The sequence below is a fragment of the Eptatretus burgeri genome, chromosome 18 (assembly GCF_056783735.1).
Source record: "Eptatretus burgeri isolate ZD-2024b chromosome 18, Ebu_testis_v1, whole genome shotgun sequence".
In the NCBI taxonomy this organism is placed as follows: Eukaryota; Metazoa; Chordata; class Myxini; order Myxiniformes; family Myxinidae; genus Eptatretus; species Eptatretus burgeri.
The window spans coordinates 701,629-708,425 of NC_140978.1; positions in this window are offsets into that span (position 1 = coordinate 701,629).

The window sequence follows — 6,797 nt, forward strand, 5'->3', positions numbered from 1 at the left end:
CAGAAAAAATAGAGGAGAGACTGCACGATGAAGACGGGGTAAGTGACGCGCACACACACACGGAGGTAGTGGAGGATAATGGGGGTGAGCTGGCGGACTGGGTAGAGACCCAGTGCGAGCACCTGGATGGCCTCCTCCAGGAACGAGGGGAGGGAGTATGCCCCCTTGAGGCGAGTCACGACCAGGTGAGTTCGGTCGTGCTTTGCGAGGTTGAGGGGAGGAGTGCTGTGGACAGGTGCACGGAGAGCTTGGGGGGTATAGAGGCCCCGGAGACCCTTGTGGGGACACGAATCCCCAGTGTGGTTGTCCCTGTGTGTGTGGTGCAAGGTGTGAGTGCGTCCCCGTGTGTGGAAGCGACCCCGTGTGTGAGTGGTGTGGTGGCGATGGTGCCAGAGTACGTGCTTCCCAGCACGCCGTGTGTGGGTGAGGCACCGTGTGTGAGTGAGGCCGTGTGTGTGGATGGAACGGCCAGTGTGGATGAAACACCGCGGTTGAGTGCCCCCGCGTGTGTGGATGAGGCACCGCGGGTGAGTGCCCCCGCGTGTGTGAGTGAGGCACGGTGTGTGAGTGAGGCACCGCGGGGGAGTGCCCCCGCGGGTGTGAGTGGAGTGGTTTGTATGAATGGAGCACCACGTGTGAGTGGTATGGGTTATGCAAGGGAGACCGTGTGTGTGAGAGAGCGGTATGTGAGGGAGATGTCGGTTGGCATGCGGGAGCACGCAGCCGCGTCTCCCGGGGTGAATGTGATGGAATGGAGTGTGAGCGTCGTAACACGCAGGTGTGCGTGGGTCGAATGGCGACGACGGCGACAGAAGAAAGAAAGCCGAGTAGCGGCTGTAGTTGTTTCGGGGACCGTGCCGGGTTCACCCAGCAGTGAGCACGCGGTCCGTGCTGTGCAACGCACGAGACCGCCACGTGCTCGCTTGCGAGAGTGAAGTCCCGGTCCGGAAACGCACGCGGTGGATTTGCCGATCCCGCGGACGGACAAAGTTTAGGCAGGATAATGGATTTGGACCGGACGGGTTCTCCACGCGATCGTGTGTGTTAAGCTCCAACGGGCAAAGCACATGTGTTCGCGTGGGGAACCCCTCGAGACGTGGGGCTTGTTTTTTTTTATGCGCACGGTGACGCCATGGCTGCACGTGGGGTTGGAATCCGGCAGGAGGGGTATCCCTGCCGGATGGTACCGTCCAAGGAGGGACGAGGAACACGTGCAGCTGCATGACGTCACGGGCAGGTGTAAAGTGCGCGAGCTCTGAGTTGCCGCGCAGGTGCTGCGCATGGAAAAGAAAAAAAAAAGCAAGCCTCACTTTCGGGTGCACAGGATTACTGGGCAAGGGGTGGAAGACCCCCTTGACCTGGGCACAGGATGGAAACTAGTTAGGGGGAAGGGTTAGCTTAGTTAGACCGACTCCATGGGGCAGGGGTCCTCATGGAGTCCGTGGAATGGATTAGTTAGAGGGATGATAGCGAGATTTAGGTTGGGTAAATAATTTTTGGGACATTTGAGACAGTGACAGGCAGTGAATGTGTAGAGGGGACGTAGCTTAGCTACGTAGTGTTAAAAGGAACGTGCTGTAGTATAAGGGACGACGTGGGAGCACGAGTTAGTTAGGGGATGTAGTTAGGAGGATGGCAGAGTTCAGTGGTGTGTGTGTTGAAGAGTTGTTGGTGAGTGGATTGGAAGCATGTGCTTGGTGAGTGAGTGAGGCCAGCGGGTCTGTGTGTGTGTGGAGCGAAAGGGGAATGCATGGTGCGATGAGTGATTGGGGGGAGGAGTGACTCCCGCCCAAGGGACCCCGGGGTCAGAGTAAAGTGAGTTAGCTGGGTTAGTCAAATTAACAAAAATGGAGGTCGTTTTGCTGTTGGTGGGAATGTAGGCTCGAAACCCATTTGGAGGGGTGCAGGAGCCCTGTTAACGGGCTTGGGAGCGTGGCTGCGAAAGGTGAGTATCGCTGAGTGGGTACCCCGGGCACCAGGCTAGTCGGCCGTGGTAGGCCAAGGGCCCATGGGGGGCCGGGAAAGCGTAGTGGGCACGGGTGCGCCTGCTTGGTGCGGGGGCCCGGGGCGCCATTAGCCGCGTGAGCAGTGTTGTGGGCATGGGTGACCCTCGGAAAGGGGCCTGGGAAGCCAGCCTGCCACGTGTGCGTTTCAGGGGAGGTGCCATGGGGGGCACTCCCCGGTGTTAGGGAGCTGGTAGGCTCGGAGGCAGTATAGTGCCCGGGGGTGCCATAGCGGGAGATTCGGCAGAGGGTCGTGCCTGCCAAAGGGAGCCACATGTCCCAGCCAGGAGACCGTGTGAGGGCACGGAGCGAAAATTGGGGGGCGAGGCCCGAAATTGTGAGGACACCAACGCAGGCGACGGGAATCTGGGTTGTTAGAACCAATAGTTTAAGCGAGAGGCGCTTGTTGAAAGCCCCGGGGTAGATTAACAGTTAAATGGTTAGGGTAGATTAGGAAGTGTACCCCTCCGCACCATCCATCCCCTCACTCTCGTTGTGGGCCGCTGGACCCACTTTGGTTATAGATCGCTGAACTCTGGGGAGGCCATTCTGAGGCTTCGTTGGGCCTCGACACAGGACGTTAGCTCTCCCTTATTCCCCTCCGGGAAGGGAACGTAAGGGTTGGGAGTAGGCTAGGTGACAGAATAGGTTAGCCGAACAAGGACGATAAAGGGGGTTAGGGGACGATTTATAGTGGGGAAGTAAACATAAAAATAAAAAATAAGTTGGGGCTAAATTGGGGTTTGACAAATTAAGGGAGTGGGTATGTACAGTGACAGGCAAAGGCGATAGGTTGGGAGGGAGACAGGTAGGTAGGTCCGAGCCCGCCTTCCAAGTGGCCAGCACCACCGCACTCCCTCCACCAACCTCCACGGAACGGCAAAGGCTGGCCAACTTCATCGGCAGCTGTTGTTTTGCTGCAAGGCCTGTGCCGGCTGGATCGTCTGCAGCTGCTGTGCTGCAAGGCCTGTGCCGGCCGGATCATCTGCAGCTGTGGTACTTCAAGGCCTGTGCCGGCCAGTTCATCTGCCGGCTGTGTTTGCCTGCAGCGGCCTTCTTCTGCAGGTTGTGTTTGCCTGCTGCCTCTGCCTTTGCCATGCCCACTGCCCACGTTCACCAGCCCCGTTCAATTTTTGCTTTGCCCCCCCCCCCCTGTTCATTGCCATGTGCGCCAGGATCCGCAAGGCAACAGTTTGCAAGCTGCGAGAACTGCCCTGTTGGCAGCTATAACACGGGCCTGCAGTGGCGGCCCGTGCACCGTGTTTGTGTCCATCCATCTATCCGTTGTGTTCATTGCGTGTGCCACTTGAGCTGGCACGGAGACTGCATTTGTGCAGCCCATACACCGTTGTGGTTCACTGAGTTCAATTCAAACCATCCATCCATCCATTCGTTGTGTTCATTGCGTATGCCACTTGAGCTGGCACGGAGACTGCATTTGTGCAGCCCATGCACCGTTGTGGTTCACTGCGTTCAGTTCAAAAAGGTGGGCCTTGGACTGCGTGTGAGCAGCCAGCCACGTTCCCTGTCACCTGCATTGTTTTGAGCCAGAGACTGCATGCGAGCAGCCTGGCTCCCTGCTAACTGCTTTTCTTTTGCAGAGTTCATTGATCCTGGGCCATGGTTTAGTGTAAAATTTGTAAGTTAAGGTTAAGATGTACTGTACATATGAGTGCGCCCCCAGCATGTTTGTCTAGCGCCGGCAATTTTATTTAAGTCGTCCGTGTGAGTGAGTTTGTTTAGGTAGCTACGCAGCCCTCAGGTTATTTATTTTGGGGACACGAATCCCATGAATGTCGCACTCAGGGATCCGGAGGTAAAATGTACTAGGGGAAAACTACACATGATGGCACACGAAAATTTGACGACTCGGGACGAGTCTGTAAAAAGGGGAGGGGGTAGTGTTGTGGTTACCAAATTCGCAAACCACCATTCAGGTCCCTTAGGTGAGGTATCTCGGTAAGTATATGTGTAGTTAGGCCCAAACCCGTTGTCTAGTGGGAATACATGTCATTCATGCGTGCTGCGACTCTTCAGGATAGCCGTTTTTCTTTTACTATCTTTATTTTGGACCAACCGCCATGATTACCACCGCCAACCGCGTCTCCACAGTCATCACAACATCAACCACCCACCGCGGCGCCGCTTCACCACAACAGCCACGACCTTTCCCGTCACACCTCGCAACCGTCGCATCGCCACCGTTCTTGCGCCGCTTGTGGGTACCGGTATTGGACTCGTGCAGGGCGCGCGCCGAACAGCGTGTACAAAACCACGGATTTTCCGCTCCAAAAACGGATCAAAAACGACACACGCCCACTTTTGTTCCATCCAATCGGTGAGCGAGGGGCGATTTGGCCCCGCCTCCAGGGCGTTGGAGGGCGGTCGCTATATGCAAATTCATGGATCAAAATGCATTCACGCCCACTTTTTCTCGGGCCAATGGGGAGCGAGGTGAAAGGTCGAAGGCAGGGGGTCAAAGGCGAAGCCACGGGGCTTATATAAGCGGCTGCGTTCGTCAGAAAAGGGTTGGTCGTCATCGTCGTCGTGTGCGTTGGAGTCGGAGCAAAGAGGACGGAGCTGTGGAGAGGCGGCGAAGGCAGACGAGGGGGTGCTCGCGTCGTGCCGGGAGCTACACACAAGGGAGGCCGACGGCGCGACCTGGTCGAGGTGGAGACGCTCGTCGCGGGACTCGAGACAGAGTAATAATCCTCCTTTCCCCGAGCATCAGCAACCCCCTCCTGTTTCCCCCCCGCGCTGAGATAGTGCGACCACGGGGGCCCCTTTTCCCACCCCCTACCAGACACTGTCCGCGAGGCCCGCGGAGTTGAGGCACCATCGCCGCTCCGCGTCTCATCACCAGACGGGTAGGCCCGACCCGGTCTCGGCCTCAGGCCCGCCTCATCCTTGAGTGTGTTCTTTTTCTTGGTTTTGGGTATGTGTTGTCGGCGCCATCTGTGAAGTAGAATTGTATAAGTGTTGCCGTGTGCTCGGTAGTCGGATAGCTCTGCATTGTGTTATCGCTTTTACATTTGCTTTTTGTGTAAAATTGCATTGTGTTTCTTTTCCTTTTCTATGTGCTTTTGGTGGAATTGAATATGTGTGCTTTCCGTTCATCGCGAATAAATGTGCTTTGTGTTGAACTGTTTCCCGCTTCGCTTCGTCATTTCTTTCATTGAATCCTCATCTTGCTTCACGTAAAGGGTTGGTAGTGGGCTGAATACGCCCGATAATTAATCGAACCGTCGAGGTCGACGAATAACACCGCTCGGTTATCCCGATAGTACAGAACGGGTCGCTTAAGTGGCCCGTGTCCGAAGTCGACCTGCGGCGAGGTGCGATCGCCCGGTCTACCCTCCGTGTGGGTACTTAGGTAGGTCGAATTTGGCGAGCAACCCTATCCCACGCGGGGGCCGATTAGCTCGATCGCGGTGAGACCGAAAGGTCCACCCGTGACTGGTTCCCGGCGTTAGTCCGAGAGGGTCACGACTGGATTGTCCGTCCGGTGGGCGACGTGCCGCGATTCGAGTTACGTGGCCGTCAGCACGCCGGCGGGCGCGAAAACCGTAACAATATATATATATCTACATATATATATATATATATATATATATATATATATATATATATATATATATATATATATGTATATATATATATATATATGTATATATATATATATATATATATATGTATATATATATATATATATGTATATGCAGATGTATATGTATATGTAGATGTATCTAGATCATCAGAGGCTCATCTGAAGTACTTGTTGCTTCATTGACAACAACATGGGACAGAGAGGGTCGATCCAATCGTCAGGCTGCTGTATCCTTCATAGTGACAGCAAAGAGCTTATGACATGATGTTAGCAATTACTCAGTAAGTTCCGCAACTGTCCATAGAGCTTAGGTTGAGCAATAAAAATTGTGAAAAAGTGTGCCACCTTTTACTGGTGTCCTATTGGCTCAATTTTTGGTACAGATGTTCAAAATGTCAATAGGAACAAGGCAAAATGCGATCTGGCAAAATTTGGAAAACTTTTACTTCTACCATTATATTGTGAACCACCCTAATATATATATATATGTATATATATATATATATATATATATATATATATATATATGTATATATATATGTATATATATATGTATATATATATGTATATATGTGTATATGTATATATATGTGTATATGTATATATATGTATATATATATGTATATGTATGTATATGTATGTATATATATATATATATATATATATATATATATATATATATATATGTATGTATATATATATGTATATATATATGTATATATATATATGTATGTATATATATATATGTATGTATATATATATATATATATATGTATGTATATATATGTATGTATATATATGTATGTATATATATGTATGTATATATATGTATGTATATATATGTATGTATATATGTATATATATATATGTATGTATATATATATATATATATATATATATGTATGTATATATATGTATGTATATATATGTATGTATATATATGTATGTATATATATGTATGTATATATATGTATGTATATATGTATATATATGTATATATATGTATGTATATATGTATATATATGTATGTATATATATACATATACATATGCATATATATATATATATATATATATATATATATATATATATATATATATATATATATATATATATCTATATATATATACAGTAGACTAGGTGTAACTCGTCACTTCGCCTATGTCGGCAGAGTCAAAAAGTCCCGA